Below are 20,118 nucleotides of genomic sequence, written 5' to 3' on the forward strand. Positions count from 1 at the left end.
GTGGTGCTGGGCAAGAATCCCTCCATGGTGAGAAGGGGGCAGTGGCTGAAGCCGTGCAGGCAGCGTGGGGCTGGGCAACGCAGTGTTTGGCCTTGCCTGGGCTTCGGGTGCTGGGGCAGCTGCTCCCAGCTCTCCTGCCTCCCGCTTCAGCTGCCCCAGTGCTTCGGGACAGGCCTTTGGCCTCTGGGCTCTGCGGCAGCAGGGTGGCCTTTCACAACCTTGTGTTCCACACAGGCTGAAAAAATGCGGAGCCTGACTGAAAGTCTTGTGGAGCTCCTGCAGGAAAATGATAGCAACATGATCAGGATGAGCATTCTTCTATTCAGATACTTGCTCCTGGATAATGGTGCCCCAATACCCACCCCCATCGCCCTGCAGCTGGCTGAGGCGCTCCTGCCACTCTTTGACCATGTAAGGCTCTGTGCACACAGCCACGGCCACAGGCTGCTGCCCAGACACTTGGTGCCCTGTGGAGATGCAGGCCTGTGCCCTGGGGGTCTGAAGCAGCTGATGCTGAGCTCTTTTGCCCTTCCTTCCATACAGGATGATAGCCAGGTGCAGCTGAGCGCCATGTGTGTCTTTCAAGAGATGCTGGACTCATTAACCAATGATGGAAGAAAGGCCCTCAAGTCCCTTGTGCGCCAGAGTCTGCTCCCTCTCTACTTCCACTGCCATGATGAGAATCAGATTGTTGCTCAGGTGAGCACTTGTGGCCGGCTGCTGTACCCCTGGCAAGGGGCTGGGCTGCCTCCTGCCCTGGCACCTTGCGGACCGTAGCCTGCTCCAGGTTGTGGCACTGGGATGCTCCTGTGCCATGGACTGTGGGGCCATCTGTGCCTCTCTGCTCTGCTCTCCAGGCCTCCGGTGTAGTACTGCATTCTGCAGCCAGATTCCTGAAGAGAAGGAATCTCGAACAAATGCCAGAGATGGATCAGACATGGAGATTGGGTGAGAGCCTGGTAAGAGCAGCCGAGAATCCTCAGCCTGGAGAAGGCCCCTGAGGGCGGTGCTCAGTGTGAGGACAGGCAGCTGTGCCCCTGCCCGCTGCTGCAGCCAGAGGCCGCGCGGGCTCTTCTCCAGAGCTCCCATGGAGCCCCGGCCCGGTGGGGCTGCGGGCCGGCACCGCGGCTCCCCGGGCAGCATCCAGCCCTCTGCCCCCTGCCCTCAGGAGCCCTTGGCCAGCGGCTGCTGGCCGCGCCTCAGGGCTGTGCGGGCAGGGGAGGCCGGGGCTGCGCGCAGGCAGCGCCCGGCCCAGGGGCTGAGCCCGCGCCAACCCTTCCCTCCTGCCGCTCTCTACAGCTGGCAGAGGACAGGAGCAGAGCGGCCGAGCACCTGCGCCGGGCCCTGCGCTACCTGCGGAGCCCACAGGAGCGCCTGCGAGAGGCGGCCGTCAGGTTCATGGGTGAGCCACGAGCCCGGGCTGCCCTTCCCCTCCCCGGCCCGGCCCGCCGCAGCTCGGCCCCAGCCCCGCCTGCTGCCCCGGCAGCGCCAGCCGGGCCCGGCGCCGTGCAGCCCCGCCTGGCCGGGGCATTGCTGCTGCCGCCCTCTGGCAGCCGTGCCCCGGGGCGGCAGCGTGCGGCAAGGGCCGGGCTGAGCCCTGCCGGGCCAGCAGCCCGTACGGCCACAGCGCCGGCAGCGCCGCTGGCAGGGAGCTGTGCCGCTGGGGCCGTGACAGGCTCTGTGTTCACAGGCATGGCCGGGCGGCACCTGAGGGGGCAGCAGCAAGAGCTGCAGCTGATCTGCACTGGTGAGTGAGGGCAGCGGGCTGGCAGCGGGGGCTGCCGGGGGGAGAGCTGCAAGCCCTGCCCCGGCTGCGGAGGGCTCTGCTCCCGTGGGCAGAGCACACTGACATTTCAGGGCCACGTGGGCCATTGGTGGCCAGCAGCTTTGCGCTGATCCCCTTGCTCCCTGCTCCCTCCTGGCCATGGCAAGAGCCGGCTGCGATGGCCCTTGCAAGGGGCTCTCCTTGGCTCCCCGCTGATCTGGCACCTGACCTTGGCTCTGTTCCTCTCTCTTGCAGCTCTCGAACCCCTGACGCAGGACATGAGCAGTGCCATGTCAGAGCTGGCATTTCAAACACTGCATGTCCTCCGAGCAACAGCGAGTGGCCCATATTCCATCTTCCAGAGGCTGCAGGATCAGCTGCGCAGGGCATGGATGGCTCGGCCTCGTCTGTCGCGGCTCGGCTGGCTGCACTGCTGGCGTTCTGAGGAGAGCTGATCCGCGAGGCTCTCTTTGCTGGGGCAACCTGCCAGCCCGGATTTTCCTTTTCTTTAAGATTTTTTGTTTCCTTCCCGTGCATTTTTTATCCTTTGTATAGATAAATATAGAATGTGGTATCATAGGGATACACAAGAAAAATATAGAATGTGTTCTAATATACAGACTCTTAAGGAGATTTCTTTGCTGCCTTGGGTCCGCAGGGCATAGGGGAGGAGGGGAAAAGGTGCTTGTGCTCAGCCAACTGCCCAGGCGTGCAGTGCTGCAGGGGAAATGGCCAGAAGCCCCTTGGCCTTTGGTGGTTCTGCTGAAGCCTTTGTGCTGCCCACAGAGCGGCTGGGCAGGGGCCGCAGCTGCGGGGATCCCTGTGAGAGCGGAGCCTGGAGATGGCCACAAGCCCTGTACCAGGCAGGAAGCGCCATCGGTGTCCTCCTGGCCGTGTGCTGCTGGCTGGATTGCTGAGGGCTCCCAGGTGCCTCTGGATGAGGCTGCTCTGGAGCTGCTGTGGGGCTGTGGCGCTGCTGCCGGGCAGCTTGGCCGGGCTGGGGAAGCCCTTGAGGGGATGGGGCCACAAAGGGATGCGGGGCTGCGGAGGCCCTGACAGGATGAGGCGGTGGGAAGGAACAAGGGGTATGTGTGAGGGAGTGGGTGGCAGGAAGCTCCAAGGGGGCAGGAGGCCCCTGAGGAGCCAAGGTGCTGGGAATCCCTGAGGAATTGGGTGTCAGAGGGCACAAGCAGCCCCCAGGCAGCCGTCTTGTCCCTGGCACCCGGCTGCTCTGGCTCTTGCCCAGAGCGTCTCCCAGGCCTGCGGCAGAAGCCCTCGAGGCCGGGCCTCAGCAGGAGGGTGGGAGCACCCCTGAGGTGCCCGGGCTGGGCACGCTGGGCACAGGGAGGGCAGGGGGCTGCTGCCAGGGCACGGCCACTGGGTGCTGCCAATAAAGGGCAGGGGCAGAGGCAGGGCTGGCGGCCAACCCGGGCCCTGGCGGCTGCCCAGGCCACAGTGCCGTGACCGCCGCCCCCCTGACCCAGAGCTCTGGGCCCGCAGAGCTGCCGCCACCATGGGGAGGGCGGCCGCGTCTCCTCCAGCAGGGCTGCGCAGTGGCTGCTGCCCCGGCAGCTCTGGGCCCCACAGAAACAGCACCAGAGCGGGCTCAGCAACAGCAGCACCCCGAACGGCAGCACCTGCTTGCCAGGCGTCCGCACCCGCAGGGATGCCAGACCGGGGGAGCCCAGGGGCACAATGGCCCCTGCTTTGGCAAAAGGCTCAGCAGAGTTGGCCACAATGGCTCTCTCTTGACTTGCCATTCTCACAGCAACGCTTGGCTGCTTCAGCTGCTGCCTCTGCCCCTGAATGACTTCCATGGCAGAGCTTGAGGCCAGACTCGCCTGCCACAGGCGGCGTCCCACGGCAGCGGCATTGGTGCCACGGGCAGAGAGACACTCTGATGGGGCACCAGCCCTGCACTGCACCTGCCCTCCCTCTCCTCTATGCAGGCACCTTCAAGACACATGCGTCAGCTCTGAAACGAAATCCTGGACTTGCCTGCAACAAAGCAGGTGCTGGGGAAAACCTGGCACTTCCATGGGTCACTTTTCCTCTCCACTTGGGGAATCACAGAATGCAAGAACACTTTGCCTTGCAAAGTATCACAAAGATCATGCGGTTCCCACCACCACCCTGCCGTGAGCACAGGTGCTGTGCAGGCACAGCTGTCACTAGAACTGGAAGAACACTTTTCCATGTTTACCTTTTCCTCCCCTGGATTTCAAGCTAACATGAAAAATTCAGCTGGTTACAGCTGAATTATGCAGCTCACAGGATCTGGATTCTCCCGTGGGCCATGCTATGTCCATTCAGCCTTTGTTACACCATCCAGATGGAGCTCAGCCCTGTGCAGCCCAGGCACAGGCAGCAGGCTGGTCCATTTCAGCATCCCAAAGCCTTTGGGCCTTCCTGTGCACCCTGAGACTCCTGAATCCTGTGCAGACTGAAAGCCTGGTCAGAGAAAAAGCCAGAGAAACTGTCCCAGAAATGGTTCTAGCAAGTTTTGAGAAGGCGGAGAGAAAGAATGAAAACAATCTTGCAGCTGGAGTTGGAAACAGTTCTTTGCTCATCAGATGGTTTACCAAAGGGTGGTCCCTAATAAATCAATGGGTGACAGCTTAAGAGCCAATCAGCTTCTGGGTGAACAATGTTGGTTATAAGTATCGGGAGATTGTAATCAAGGAATCATTTAGGCCATCTTAAAATGCAGGGAGTGTGTCAATTGTTTATCCGTGCCATACTCAACAGTGTCACAAATCCATTCTTGAATTCCCCGTTAGCTCTGTGCAGCACATTAGAGCACAGGAATCACCTCTTTGGCTCATTCTTGGGTTTGCTGCTCTTGCCTAAAGTAGTCATTAGGAGCATATACCAATGTAAAAATTAGAGCTGAACACCAGGGAATTTTTCAGTATTGTTTAAAACGAAACCCTTGTGTGACTGTTCAGAGACTCCAAAACCCAATGTAAAAATGACAGCTTTGATATTTAAGAATCCCAGAAATGGCAGGGCTGGCAGCCTCAAAAACGTTGACATGTGATTCATCTGCTCAAGGATTTGAATGCTAATGCAGAAATTACAAAACTGTTACAAGTAGTTTTCATTGGCACCCCCACTTAAATGGCAGCAGCACACTTCCAAGGGACAGGGTATGACACTGGCGACAGTGCTTGGCACTTAATGGCTTCAGATCTGGGAGAAAAATGTTTTGCCCGGCTTCACCCAGGAGTTCAGCTGTTCCCAGGGCTTTGATCAACTGGTCACTGCAGGTAGCTTTCACTAAATGCAAAAGGATGGAACAGCACAACTTCTGGAGAAGGTGCCCTAGGCATAGGGAGAAATCCTCAAAAATGGTCAGCAGGCTCTGGAAAGCATTAAATAAAAAATCAAAAAGAGATGTAGCCCTGTAACTTTTCAGGCACAATTCTTTGGGTCTGGAGGAAATATTTGCCTTGCATCAGCTACGACACAGACAGACGGGCAGCAACTGGAGTGTTGAACATCACAGACTGGGCTAGTGTTTTTCCCAGAAGAACTGACAGAAGATCACATGAAACATGACAGTGCCTCTGTACAATCAAATCGTCCAGGGAAACTCAGCAGCTGATGGTGTTGTGGTGCTACTGCCAATCCCTTCCATGTAAAAATCCTTTCAGGATTGACTAACAGCTTCTGCCCTCTGACAGAGACCAAGTGCTGCCAGCAGTTGCTCCAGGGGCTCCGGCCATCAGCCCCTGCAGGAAGGAGCACAGCCCCCAATGCACGTGGGCTTTGGCTCCCTGTGGCACAGAAGCCCCCCAGGGGCACAGGTCTCTGGGGTAGGAGACGGGCACCAGCGCTGCCAGGGCTCGGGGGGTGGCAGCTCTGCTTGGGCAGGGACTCTGCCCCAGCTGCTGATGGCAGCGCTGCCCGGGCCCCAGGGCTCAGAGCAGCATTGGTGCCCGGGCCCACACGTTCCTTGTGCCAGTCACACCCGCGGGTTTAGGATGGCCACGGGCCGGGACGTGTCCCAAGGAGGCCGTGCCAGCGTCCCTGGAAGGGCCCGTGCCCTTCCCAGCGCGGCTGCGTCGGCAGCCCTGGGGGCTCCTTCTGCTGCCCTGAGCCCGCAGAGCAGGGCAGCGTTTGCTGATGCTCTGAGCCCTTCCTAAAGATCCGGTGGGGCTGCCTTAGACACCTGGGGCCAGGCATTCCTTCCAGCCTGGGCCATTTTGGCTGGGCTGGGGGCGGCCACAGGGCAGGCGGCACTGTGTGCAAGGGCCCTTGGTGACACGCTGCCGCACGGTCATTGTGACATGGAAGCGGTGTCCAAGGGCCCTTTGTGACACGTGGTGACAAAGGAGCTGTCAGTGACAGGAGCAGGCCACAGTGCTCGGAGCACGCGACGGGACAGGACGGGACAGAGCGGTGCCGTGAGGAGCGCCCGCACAGCGCGCTCGTTCGTGTCCCCCCCGGAGCTTTTCCGTGGCATTGTTCCTGCAGCTGAGCTTGAGGCCAGACCACAGGACTTGCTGACCCGTGGTCTCCCCAAGGTTTTTCTTCTGCAGGTGCCCTCGAGGCCAGATCACAGTCCTTGACAGGACTCTCCTGTCCTTGTGGCAGGAGCCCTTGAGAGCGAGTGCAGGACTTGCTGTCCTGCAGCCTTCCTGAGGCTTCCCACTTGAAGGTGCCTTCCAGGCACAACTGAAGGACTTGGTGACTTGGAGCTTTTCCAAGGCATCTCTCCTTCAAATAGCCACAAATCCAGACAGAGATATGGAGCAGAGACCCCCAAGAGTGCCCAAGCTGGCCTGGGTGGAGGAGGAGGAAGAAGGTCCTGGAGCTGCCCCATCACAGGAGACCGAGGAGGTGGTGCCGTTCCAGCCACCACAGGAGGGTGAGTGGCAGAGCCTGACTGTGGGACTGGTGCCTGCAGACACATGGCCCCATGCCGTGCCATGCCATGCCATGCCATGCCATGCCTGCCATCCCCTGGGGACCTGCCCAAGGAAAGGACGGAAGAGGGGTCGGGCAGACACCCCGCAGTGGCCCTGCTCCATCCCCGGGGCCATGCCGGGGCTCTCCCTGCCTGGGCAGCGCAGGGCTGGGCTGTGTTCTCCGGCCTCTCCCGCAGCCCCTCAGCTCTGCCTGCGCTCGCTCTTTGCCAGATGCAGCTCTGGAGCGCACACAAGAGCAGGAATCCAGCCGTGGCCGCTTCCGCAGCACAGCGCAGGTACCTGCAGCCACCCCCACCCGGGCTGGGCCTGCTGTCCCTGCTCAGCCCAGCACCGTGTGTGCAGCACTCCATGCAACACCCCCGGCATCCTGCCCTTCTCCTACAGTTTGTCTGCAAATTCATCAAGAGAATGCAGGAGGAAGAGACCATGGCCATGGGCACTGGGCTCAGACCTTACTCTCCCATCTTCCAAACCAAGACCAGCGCTGCCCTCCTGTCTATGCTTGTGGAGGAAGATTTTTACTATCCAAAACAAGTAAGCAGCCTGTGGCCAGGGTTTGATCCTCCCAGGAATTGCTTGGCCTCCCAAGACACGCATGCTGGTTGCTGTCAGCCTTTGGGGCCACATGGCAGTGGGCCGGGAAGGGAAGCGCTCCTCTGGGGAAGCTGGCAACATTGCTCCCTCTGGCAGCTTTCCAAGGCTCCCTGTGCCTTCTCCAGGTGCCCGCCATGGTGAGGTTCATCCACCAGTGGATCATGGCCAATGATTGTGCTGAGCACAGGCTGGACGAGGCCCTGCTGGATCTCGCTGAAGCACAGCCAGATGACGCAGTGATGACGCTCCTGCGTGTGGCCCCGTCCTGTGACAGGTATGGGGCCCACGTCCCACAGGGCTAAGGCCTCCCCAGCCCATCACCCTCTACAGCCTGGCCCAGGTGTCTGACCAACAGACACTTCCAGGGCCCTCTGGCTGCTGCCTTTGGCAGCCCTGGCACGTCAGCCCCTGAGCCTGCTGCCATGCTCCCTCCCTACCCCTCAGGGCTCTGCCCCCACAGGCCTGGGCTGCCTGCCTGCTGCTGGCCAGGGCCCGTGGGCAGAGGCAGAACTGGCAGCCAGCTCAGCTCCCCCCGGGGCTGTGTCTGACATGCCCCTGAGACAGAGCTCTGACCCCACAGAGCTGCCATGGCCATGTGGAAGACAATCATGGGCTCAGCCAGGACTGCCAAGCTGGCACAGCGGATCCTCCTGGATGTGCTGGGGAGCTGGCCAGAGCACAGCACGTGCACCTCCGATGGGGATGAAAGCGGTGTCTTTGCCCTGGCTGTGAGTTTCTGCCACTGGCCTTTGCTGGCCCCAAGGCCGCCCCTCCAGCAGCTCTCCATCCTCCTTCCCCCACTGCATCTTCCTGCCTCAGGCGCTGGCCTGAAACCGTGCCCAGGGGCAGCTTCAGGCCCACCAGGCCCCGTGCTCCCCCTGCCAAGGTCTCTCCGGGCCTCTCCCTGCCACGCTGGGGCCCTGCCACACGGACACCTCGGCACTGAGCGCTGTCTCGGGGCCTTTGTCCTTTGCAGGCAACCGTGGTGATGTGGAAGATCCTCCAGGTGCCCTGTCTGCCACGCATATTAAAGGTGTATTTCCCCTGCCTCTTTGTGCATCTGCTATTCCAAGTCTTCTTCAGCACTCTGGATATGCCACAGGAGGTCGATACATTCTGGAAGGCATGCCAGGAAGAGCACGGCCTTGCCACCAGCCCCAACAGGTGCTCCATGCCACTCCTCCTGTCCCTGCCACGTGGCCTGCCAAGGAGCCAGTGCTGCCAGTGTGACCTGGGCTTTGCTGTGCTCACAGGTTTGCAGTGCAGACCCTGAAGTCCCTGCTCTGCCGTCTCCGCTGTCAGGATGTGGTGGTGGCAATGGAACGCATGTGTGGCTGGGACACGCTGCTCTCTGCTGACACCCACCACTATGCTGTTACTCTGCTGGCCAGGTGAGACGCCCTTCTCCCCACTGCCTCTGACATTTCTGCTCTCTGCCCAGGTGTGTCATTCAGTCCCCGTGGTCATGGGCCAGAGGGCCTTGTCACTGAGGGACGGCCAAGCACACTGGAAAAGGCTGGCAGAGGAGGGTGCCCATGAGCAACCAACTCCCAAATGGCCCAGGTCACCTTGCTGGAAAGGTGGTGGGCAAAGATGAGAACTCTGTCAGTCACTCCTGGCAGAGGTTTGCCCCACTGGCTCAGGCTCTTGTTTCCTTTTTCCTCTTCTCAGAATCATTTGCCATTCAGCCATGCACTTTTGTACCGGGATTGCATTGTACCTGCTCGCCATGCTCAGAGAAGAGATGCCATACTGGGATTTCCCTGCCCTGGCATTCCTTGTGGAGGTGAGCCTCAAGGCCAGCGCTGCCTGGCTGAGCTGCCTCCCAGCTCTCTGCCCTCTCACAGCCACAGCTGCCAGGACGGTGCCCGTGCCCTGTGCTGCTGCCTGGGCCCGGCCCTGTGCGGCTCCGGCCTCCTGCCGGCCGGCTCCGCTGTCACTGCCCTGTGCCTTGCAGGTCCTCGAGTGCCTGGACTTGAGGGAATGCAGTGACAGCATTCTGGAGATCATGGCACAGAACCTGCAGAGCGAGAATATGGAGAGGCGACACTTGGCACTCAGAGGCCTCGTGGTGCTGGGCAAGAATCCCTCCATGGTGAGAAGGGGGCAGTGGCTGAAGCCGTGCAGGCAGCGTGGGGCTGGGCAACGCAGTGTTTGGCCTTGCCTGGGCTTCGGGTGCTGGGGCAGCTGCTCCCAGCTCTCCTGCCTCCCGCTTCAGCTGCCCCAGTGCTTCGGGACAGGCCTTTGGCCTCTGGGCTCTGCGGCAGCAGGGTGGCCTTTCACAACCTTGTGTTCCACACAGGCTGAAAAAATGCGGAGCCTGACTGAAAGTCTTGTGGAGCTCCTGCAGGAAAATGATAGCAACATGATCAGGATGAGCATTCTTCTATTCAGATACTTGCTCCTGGATAATGGTGCCCCAATACCCACCCCCATCGCCCTGCAGCTGGCTGAGGCGCTCCTGCCACTCTTTGACCATGTAAGGCTCTGTGCACACAGCCACGGCCACAGGCTGCTGCCCAGACACTTGGTGCCCTGTGGAGATGCAGGCCTGTGCCCTGGGGGTCTGAAGCAGCTGATGCTGAGCTCTTTTGCCCTTCCTTCCATACAGGATGATAGCCAGGTGCAGCTGAGCGCCATGTGTGTCTTTCAAGAGATGCTGGACTCATTAACCAATGATGGAAGAAAGGCCCTCAAGTCCCTTGTGCGCCAGAGCCTGCTCCCTCTCTACTTCCACTGCCATGATGAGAATCAGATTGTTGCTCAGGTGAGCACTTGTGGCCGGCTGCTGTACCCCTGGCAAGGGGCTGGGCTGCCTCCTGCCCTGGCACCTTGCGGACCGTAGCCTGCTCCAGGTTGTGGCACTGGGATGCTCCTGTGCCATGGACTGTGGGGCCATCTGTGCCTCTCTGCTCTGCTCTCCAGGCCTCCGGTGTAGTACTGCATTCTGCAGCCAGATTCCTGAAGAGAAGGAATCTCGAACAAATGCCAGAGATGGATCAGACATGGAGATTGGGTGAGAGCCTGGTAAGAGCAGCCGAGAATCCTCAGCCTGGAGAAGGCCCCTGAGGGCGGTGCTCAGTGTGAGGACAGGCAGCTGTGCCCCTGCCCGCTGCTGCAGCCAGAGGCCGCGCGGGCTCTTCTCCAGAGCTCCCATGGAGCCCCGGCCCGGTGGGGCTGCGGGCCGGCACCGCGGCTCCCCGGGCAGCATCCAGCCCTCTGCCCCCTGCCCTCAGGAGCCCTTGGCCAGCGGCTGCTGGCCGCGCCTCAGGGCTGTGCGGGCAGGGGAGGCCGGGGCTGGGCGCAGGCAGCGCCCGGCCCAGGGGCTGAGCCCGCGCCAAGCCTTCCCTCCTGCCGCTCTCTACAGCTGGCAGAGGACAGGAGCAGAGCGGCCGAGCACCTGCGCCGGGCCCTGCGCTACCTGCGGAGCCCACAGGAGCGCCTGCGAGAGGCGGCCGTCAGGTTCATGGGTGAGCCACGAGCCCGGGCTGCCCTTCCCCTCCCCGGCCCGGCCCGCCGCAGCTCGGCCCCAGCCCCGCCTGCTGCCCCGGCAGCGCCAGCCGGGCCCGGCGCCGTGCAGCCCCGCCTGGCCGGGGCATTGCTGCTGCCGCCCTCTGGCAGCCGTGCCCCGGGGCGGCAGCGTGCGGCAAGGGCCGGGCTGAGCCCTGCCGGGCCAGCAGCCCGTACGGCCACAGCGCCGGCAGCGCCGCTGGCAGGGAGCTGTGCCGCTGGGGCCGTGACAGGCTCTGTGTTCACAGGCATGGCCGGGCGGCACCTGAGGGGGCAGCAGCAAGAGCTGCAGCTGATCTGCACTGGTGAGTGAGGGCAGCGGGCTGGCAGCGGGGGCTGCCGGGGGGAGAGCTGCAAGCCCTGCCCCGGCTGCGGAGGGCTCTGCTCCCGTGGGCAGAGCACACTGACATTTCAGGGCCACGTGGGCCATTGGTGGCCAGCAGCTTTGCGCTGATCCCCTTGCTCCCTGCTCCCTCCTGGCCATGGCAAGAGCCGGCTGCGATGGCCCTTGCAAGGGGCTCTCCTTGGCTCCCCGCTGATCTGGCACCTGACCTTGGCTCTGTTCCTCTCTCTTGCAGCTCTCGAACCCCTGACGCAGGACATGAGCAGTGCCATGTCAGAGCTGGCATTTCAAACACTGCATGTCCTCCGAGCAACAGCGAGTGGCCCATATTCCATCTTCCAGAGGCTGCAGGATCAGCTGCGCAGGGCATGGATGGCTCGGCCTCGTCTGTCGCGGCTCGGCTGGCTGCACTGCTGGCGTTCTGAGGAGAGCTGATCCGCGAGGCTCTCTTTGCTGGGGCAACCTGCCAGCCCGGATTTTCCTTTTCTTTAAGATTTTTTGTTTCCTTCCCGTGCATTTTTTATCCTTTGTATAGATAAATATAGAATGTGGTATCATAGGGATACACAAGAAAAATATAGAATGTGTTCTAATATACAGACTCTTAAGGAGATTTCTTTGCTGCCTTGGGTCCGCAGGGCATAGGGGAGGAGGGGAAAAGGTGCTTGTGCTCAGCCAACTGCCCAGGCGTGCAGTGCTGCAGGGGAAATGGCCAGAAGCCCCTTGGCCTTTGGTGGTTCTGCTGAAGCCTTTGTGCTGCCCACAGAGCGGCTGGGCAGGGGCCGCAGCTGCGGGGATCCCTGTGAGAGCGGAGCCTGGAGATGGCCACAAGCCCTGTACCAGGCAGGAAGCGCCATCGGTGTCCTCCTGCCCGTGTGCTGCTGGCTGGATTGCTGAGGGCTCCCAGGTGCCTCTGGATGAGGCTGCTCTGGAGCTGCTGTGGGGCTGTGGCGCTGCTGCCGGGCAGCTTGGCCGGGCTGGGGAAGCCCTTGAGGGGATGGGGCCACAAAGGGATGCGGGGCTGCGGAGGCCCTGACAGGATGAGGCGGTGGGAAGGAACAAGGGGTATGTGTGAGGGAGTGGGTGGCAGGAAGCTCCAAGGGGGCAGGAGGCCCCTGAGGAGCCAAGGTGCTGGGAATCCCTGAGGAATTGGGTGTCAGAGGGCACAAGCAGCCCCCAGGCAGCCGTCTTGTCCCTGGCACCCGGCTGCTCTGGCTCTTGCCCAGAGCGTCTCCCAGGCCTGCGGCAGAAGCCCTCGAGGCCGGGCCTCAGCAGGAGGGTGGGAGCACCCCTGAGGTGCCCGGGCTGGGCACGCTGGGCACAGGGAGGGCAGGGGGCTGCTGCCAGGGCACGGCCACTGGGTGCTGCCAATAAAGGGCAGGGGCAGAGGCAGGGCTGGCGGCCAACCCGGGCCCTGGCGGCTGCCCAGGCCACAGTGCCGTGACCGCCGCCCCCCTGACCCAGAGCTCTGGGCCCGCAGAGCTGCCGCCACCATGGGGAGGGCGGCCGCGTCTCCTCCAGCAGGGCTGCGCAGTGGCTGCTGCCCCGGCAGCTCTGGGCCCCACAGAAACAGCACCAGAGCGGGCTCAGCAACAGCAGCACCCCGAACGGCAGCACCTGCTTGCCAGGCGTCCGCACCCGCAGGGATGCCAGACCGGGGGAGCCCAGGGGCACAATGGCCCCTGCTTTGGCAAAAGGCTCAGCAGAGTTGGCCACAATGGCTCTCTCTTGACTTGCCATTCTCACAGCAACGCTTGGCTGCTTCAGCTGCTGCCTCTGCCCCTGAATGACTTCCATGGCAGAGCTCGAGGCCAGACTCGCCTCCCACAGGCGGCGTCCCACGGCAGCGGCATTGGTGCCACGGGCAGAGAGACACTCTGATGGGGCACCAGCCCTGCACTGCACCTGCCCTCCCTCTCCTCTATGCAGGCACCTTCAAGACACATGCGTCAGCTCTGAAACGAAATCCTGGACTTGCCTGCAACAAAGCAGGTGCTGGGGAAAACCTGGCACTTCCATGGGTCACTTTTCCTCTCCACTTGGGGAATCACAGAATGCAAGAACACTTTGCCTTGCAAAGTATCACAAAGATCATGCGGTTCCCACCACCACCCTGCCGTGAGCACAGGTGCTGTGCAGGCACAGCTGTCACTAGAACTGGAAGAACACTTTTCCATGTTTACCTTTTCCTCCCCTGGATTTCAAGCTAACATGAAAAATTCAGCTGGTTACAGCTGAATTATGCAGCTCACAGGATCTGGATTCTCCCGTGGGCCATGCTATGTCCATTCAGCCTTTGTTACACCATCCAGATGGAGCTCAGCCCTGTGCAGCCCAGGCACAGGCAGCAGGCTGGTCCATTTCAGCATCCCAAAGCCTTTGGGCCTTCCTGTGCACCCTGAGACTCCTGAATCCTGTGGAGACTGAAAGCCTGGTCAGAGAAAAAGCCAGAGAAACTGTCCCAGAAATGGTTCTAGCAAGTTTTGAGAAGGCGGAGAGAAAGAATGAAAACAATCTTGCAGCTGGAGTTGGAAACAGTTCTTTGCTCATCAGATGGTTTACCAAAGGGTGGTCCCTAATAAATCAATGGGTGACAGCTTAAGAGCCAATCAGCTTCTGGGTGAACAATGTTGGTTATAAGTATCGGGAGATTGTAATCAAGGAATCATTTAGGCCATCTTAAAATGCAGGGAGTGTGTCAATTGTTTATCCGTGCCATACTCAACAGTGTCACAAATCCATTCTTGAATTCCCCGTTAGCTCTGTGCAGCACATTAGAGCACAGGAATCACCTCTTTGGCTCATTCTTGGGTTTGCTGCTCTTGCCTAAAGTAGTCATTAGGAGCATATACCAATGTAAAAATTAGAGCTGAACACCAGGGAATTTTTCAGTATTGTTTAAAACGAAACCCTTGTGTGACTGTTCAGAGACTCCAAAAGCCAATGTAAAAATGACAGCTTTGATATTTAAGAATCCCAGAAATGGCAGGGCTGGCAGCCTCAAAAACGTTGACATGTGATTCATCTGCTCAAGGATTTGAATGCTAATGCAGAAATTACAAAACTGTTACAAGTAGTTTTCATTGGCACCCCCACTTAAATGGCAGCAGCACACTTCCAAGGGACAGGGTATGACACTGGCGACAGTGCTTGGCACTTAATGGCTTCAGATCTGGGAGAAAAATGTTTTGCCCGGCTTCACCCAGGAGTTCAGCTGTTCCCAGGGCTTTGATCAACTGGTCACTGCAGGTAGCTTTCACTAAATGCAAAAGGATGGAACAGCACAACTTCTGGAGAAGGTGCCCTAGGCATAGGGAGAAATCCTCGAAAATGGTCAGCAGGCTCTGGAAAGCATTAAATAAAAAATCAAAAAGAGATGTAGCCCTGTAACTTTTCAGGCACAATTCTTTGGGTCTGGAGGAAATATTTGCCTTGCATCAGCTACGACACAGACAGACGGGCAGCAACTGGAGTGTTGAACATCACAGACTGGGCTAGTGTTTTTCCCAGAAGAACTGACAGAAGATCACATGAAACATGACAGTGCCTCTGTACAATCAAATCGTCCAGGGAAACTCAGCAGCTGATGGTGTTGTGGTGCTACTGCCAATCCCTTCCATGTAAAAATCCTTTCAGGATTGACTAACAGCTTCTGCCCTCTGACAGAGACCAAGTGCTGCCAGCAGTTGCTCCAGGGGCTCCGGCCATCAGCCCCTGCAGGAAGGAGCACAGCCCCCAATGCACGTGGGCTTTGGCTCCCTGTGGCACAGAAGCCCCCCAGGGGCACAGGTCTCTGGGGTAGGAGACGGGCACCAGCGCTGCCAGGGCTCGGGGGGTGGCAGCTCTGCTTGGGCAGGGACTCTGCCCCAGCTGCTGATGGCAGCGCTGCCCGGGCCCCAGGGCTCAGAGCAGCATTGGTGCCCGGGCCCACACGTTCCTTGTGCCAGTCACACCCGCGGGTTTAGGATGGCCACGGGCCGGGACGTGTCCCAAGGAGGCCGTGCCAGCGTCCCTGGAAGGGCCCGTGCCCTTCCCAGCGCGGCTGCGTCGGCAGCCCTGGGGGCTCCTTCTGCTGCCCTGAGCCCGCAGAGCAGGGCAGCGTTTGCTGATGCTCTGAGCCCTTCCTAAAGATCCGGTGGGGCTGCCTTAGACACCTGGGGCCAGGCATTCCTTCCAGCCTGGGCCATTTTGGCTGGGCTAGGGGCGGCCACACGGCAGGCGGCACTGTGTGCAAGGGCCCTTGGTGACACGTTGCAGCACGGTCACTGTGACATGGAAGCGGTGTCCAAGGGCCCTTTGTGACACGTGGTGACAAAGGAGCTGTCAGTGACAGGAGCAGGCCACAGTGCTCGGAGCACGCGACGGGACAGGACGGGACAGAGCGGTGCCGTGAGGAGCGCCCGCACAGCGCGCTCGTTCGTGTCCCCCCCGGAGCTTTTCCGTGGCATTGTTCCTGCAGCTGAGCTTGAGGCCAGACCACAGGACTTGCTGACCCGTGGTCTCCCCAAGGTTTTTCTTCTGCAGGTGCCCTCGAGGCCAGATCACAGTCCTTGACAGGACTCTCCTGTCCTTGTGGCAGGAGCCCTTGAGAGCGAGTGCAGGACTTGCTGTCCTGCAGCCTTCCTGAGGCTTCCCACTTGAAGGTGCCTTCCAGGCACAACTGAAGGACTTGGTGACTTGGAGCTTTTCCAAGGCATCTCTCCTTCAAATAGCCACAAATCCAGACAGAGATATGGAGCAGAGACCCCCAAGAGTGCCCAAGCTGGCCTGGGTGGAGGAGGAGGAAGAAGGTCCTGGAGCTGCCCCATCACAGGAGACCGAGGAGGTGGTGCCGTTCCAGCCACCGCAGGAGGGTGAGTGGCAGAGCCTGACTGTGGGACTGGTGCCTGCAGACACATGGCCCCATGCCGTGCCATGCCATGCCATGCCATGCCATGCCTGCCATCCCCTGGGGACCTGCCCAAGGAAAGGACGGAAGAGGGGTCGGGCAGACACCCCGCAGTGGCCCTGCTCCATCCCCGGGGCCATGCCGGGGCTCTCCCTGCCTGGGCAGCGCAGGGCTGGGCTGTGTTCTCCGGCCTCTCCCGCAGCCCCTCAGCTCTGCCTGCGCTCGCTCTTTGCCAGATGCAGCTCTGGAGCGCACACAAGAGCAGGAATCCAGCCGTGGCCGCTTCCGCAGCACAGCGCAGGTACCTGCAGCCACCCCCACCCGGGCTGGGCCTGCTGTCCCTGCTCAGCCCAGCACCGTGTGTGCAGCACTCCATGCAACACCCCCGGCATCCTGCCCTTCTCCTACAGTTTGTCTGCAAATTCATCAAGAGAATGCAGGAGGAAGAGACCATGGCCATGGGCACTGGGCTCAGACCTTACTCTCCCATCTTCCAAACCAAGACCAGCGCTGCCCTCCTGTCTATGCTTGTGGAGGAAGATTTTTACTATCCAAAACAAGTAAGCAGCCTGTGGCCAGGGTTTGATCCTCCCAGGAATTGCTTGGCCTCCCAAGACACGCATGCTGGTTGCTGTCAGCCTTTGGGGCCACATGGCAGTGGGCCGGGAAGGGAAGCGCTCCTCTGGGGAAGCTGGCAACATTGCTCCCTCTGGCAGCTTTCCAAGGCTCCCTGTGCCTTCTCCAGGTGCCCGCCATGGTGAGGTTCATCCACCAGTGGATCATGGCCAATGATTGTGCTGAGCACAGGCTGGACGAGGCCCTGCTGGATCTCGCTGAAGCACAGCCAGATGACGCAGTGATGACGCTCCTGCGTGTGGCCCCGTCCTGTGACAGGTATGGGGCCCACGTCCCACAGGGCTAAGGCCTCCCCAGCCCATCACCCTCTACAGCCTGGCCCAGGTGTCTGACCAACAGACACTTCCAGGGCCCTCTGGCTGCTGCCTTTGGCAGCCCTGGCACGTCAGCCCCTGAGCCTGCTGCCATGCTCCCTCCCTACCCCTCAGGGCTCTGCCCCCACAGGCCTGGGCTGCCTGCCTGCTGCTGGCCAGGGCCCGTGGGCAGAGGCAGAACTGGCAGCCAGCTCAGCTCCCCCCGGGGCTGTGTCTGACATGCCCCTGAGACAGAGCTCTGACCCCACAGAGCTGCCATGGCCATGTGGAAGACAATCATGGGCTCAGCCAGGACTGCCAAGCTGGCACAGCGGATCCTCCTGGATGTGCTGGGGAGCTGGCCAGAGCACAGCACGTGCACCTCCGATGGGGATGAAAGCGGTGTCTTTGCCCTGGCTGTGAGTTTCTGCAACTGGCCTTTGCTGGCCCCAAGGCCGCCCCTCCAGCAGCTCTCCATCCTCCTTCCCCCACTGCATCTTCCTGCCTCAGGCGCTGGCCTGAAACCGTGCCCAGGGGCAGCTTCAGGCCCACCAGGCCCCGTGCTCCCCCTGCCAAGGTCTCTCCGGGCCTCTCCCTGCCACGCTCGGGCCCTGCCACACGGACACCTCGGCACTGAGCGCTGTCTCGGGGCCTTTGTCCTTTGCAGGCAACCGTGGTGATGTGGAAGATCCTCCAGGTGCCCTGTCTGCCACGCATATTAAAGGTGTATTTCCCCTGCCTCTTTGTGCATCTGCTATTCCAAGTCTTCTTCAGCACTCTGGATATGCCACAGGAGGTCAATACATTCTGGAAGGCATGCCAGGAAGAGCACGGCCTTGCCACCAGCCCCAACAGGTGCTCCATGCCACTCCTCCTGTCCCTGCCACGTGGCCTGCCAAGGAGCCAGTGCTGCCAGTGTGACCTGGGCTTTGCTGTGCTCACAGGTTTGCAGTGCAGACCCTGAAGTCCCTGCTCTGCCGTCTCCGCTGTCAGGATGTGGTGGTGGCAATGGAACGCATGTGTGGCTGGGACACGCTGCTCTCTGCTGACACCCACCACTATGCTGTTACTCTGCTGGCCAGGTGAGACGCCCTTCTCCCCACTGCCTCTGACATTTCTGCTCTCTGCCCAGGTGTGTCATTCAGTCCCCTTGGTCATGGGCCAGAGGGCCTTGTCACTGAGGGACGGCCAAGCACACTGGAAAAGGCTGGCAGAGGAGGGTGCCCATGAGCAACCAACTCCCAAATGGCCCAGGTCACCTTGCTGGAAAGGTGGTGGGCAAAGATGAGAACTCTGTCAGTCACTCCTGGCAGAGGTTTGCCCCACTGGCTCAGGCTCTTGTTTCCTTTTTCCTCTTCTCAGAATCATTTGCCATTCAGCCATGCACTTTTGTACCGGGATTGCATTGTACCTGCTCGCCATGCTCATAGAAGAGATGCCATACTGGGATTTCCCTGCCCTGGCATTCCTTGTGGAGGTGAGCCTCAAGGCCAGCGCTGCCTGGCTGAGCTGCCTCCCAGCTCTCTGCCCTCTCACAGCCACAGCTGCCAGGACGGTGCCCGTGCCCTGTGCTGCTGCCTGGGCCCGGCCCTGTGCGGCTCCGGCCTCCTGCCGGCCGGCTCCGCTGTCACTGCCCTGTGCCTTGCAGGTCCTCGAGTGCCTGGACTTGAGGGAATGCAGTGACAGCATTCTGGAGATCATGGCACAGAACCTGCAGAGCGAGAATATGGAGAGGCGACACTTGGCACTCAGAGGCCTCGTGGTGCTGGGCAAGAATCCCTCCATGGTGAGAAGGGGGCAGTGGCTGAAGCCGTGCAGGCAGCGTGGGGCCGGGGAATGCAGTGCCTTGGCCTTGCCTGGGCTTCGGGCGCTGGGGCAGCTGCTCCCAGCTCTCCTGCCTCCCGCTTCAGCTGCCCCAGTGCTTCGAGACAGGCCTTTGGCCTCTGGGCTCTGCGGCAGCAGGGTGGCCTTTCACAACCTTGTGTTCCACACAGGCTGAAAAAATGCGGAGCCTGACTGAAAGTCTTGTGGAGCTCCTGCAGGAAAATGATAGCAACATGATCAGGATGAGCATTCTTCTATTCAGATACTTGCTCCTGGATAATGGTGCCCCAATACCCACCCCCATCGCCCTGCAGCTGGCTGAGGCGCTCCTGCCACTCTTTGACCATGTAAGGCTCTGTGCACACAGCCACGGCCACAGGCTGCTGCCCAGACACTTGGTGCCCTGTGGAGATGCAGGCCTGTGCCCTGGGGGTCTGAAGCAGCTGATGCTGAGCTCTTTTGCCCTTCCTTCCATACAGGATGATAGCCAGGTGCAGCTGAGCGCCATGTGTGTCTTTCAAGAGATGCTGGACTCATTAACCAATGATGGAAGAAAGGCCCTCAAGTCCCTTGTGCGCCAGAGCCTGCTCCCTCTCTACTTCCACTGCCATGATGAGAATCAGATTGTTGCTCAGGTGAGCACTTGTGGCCGGCTGCTGTACCCCTGGCAAGGGGCTGGGCTGCCTCCTGCCCTGGCACCTTGCGGACCGTAGCCTGCTCCAGGTTGTGGCACTGGGATGCTCCTGTGCCATGGACTGTGGGGCCATCTGTGCCTCTCTGCTCTGCTCTCCAGGCCTCCGGTGTAGTACTGCATTCTGCAGCCAGATTCCTGAAGAGAAGGAATCTCGAACAAATGCCAGAGATGGATCAGACATGGAGATTGGGTGAGAGCCTGGTAAGAGCAGCCGAGAATCCTCAGCCTGGAGAAGGCCCCTGAGGGCGGTGCTCAGTGTGAGGACAGGCAGCTTTGCCCCTGCCCGCTGCTGCTGCCAGAGGCCGCGCGGGCTCTTCTCCAGAGCTCCCATGGAGCCCCGGCCCGGTGGGGCTGCGGGCCGGCACTGCGGCTCCCCGGGCAGCATCCAGCCCTCTGCCCCCTGCCCTCAGGAGCCCTTGGCCAGCGGCTGCTGGCCGCGCCTCAGGGCTGTGCGGGCAGGGGAGGCCGGGGCTGGGCGCAGGCAGCGCCCGGCCCAGGGGCTGAGCCCGCGCCAACCCTTCCCTCCTGCCGCTCTCTACAGCTGGCAGAGGACAGGAGCAGAGCGGCCGAGCACCTGCGCCGGGCCCTGCGCTACCTGCGGAGCCCACAGGAGCGCCTGCGAGAGGCGGCCGTCAGG

The sequence above is a fragment of the Melozone crissalis genome, unplaced genomic scaffold (genome assembly GCF_028551555.1).
Source record: "Melozone crissalis strain CALT ecotype California unplaced genomic scaffold, PUWL_Pcris_2 ptg000023l_1, whole genome shotgun sequence".
Classification (NCBI taxonomy): Eukaryota; Metazoa; Chordata; class Aves; order Passeriformes; family Passerellidae; genus Melozone; species Melozone crissalis.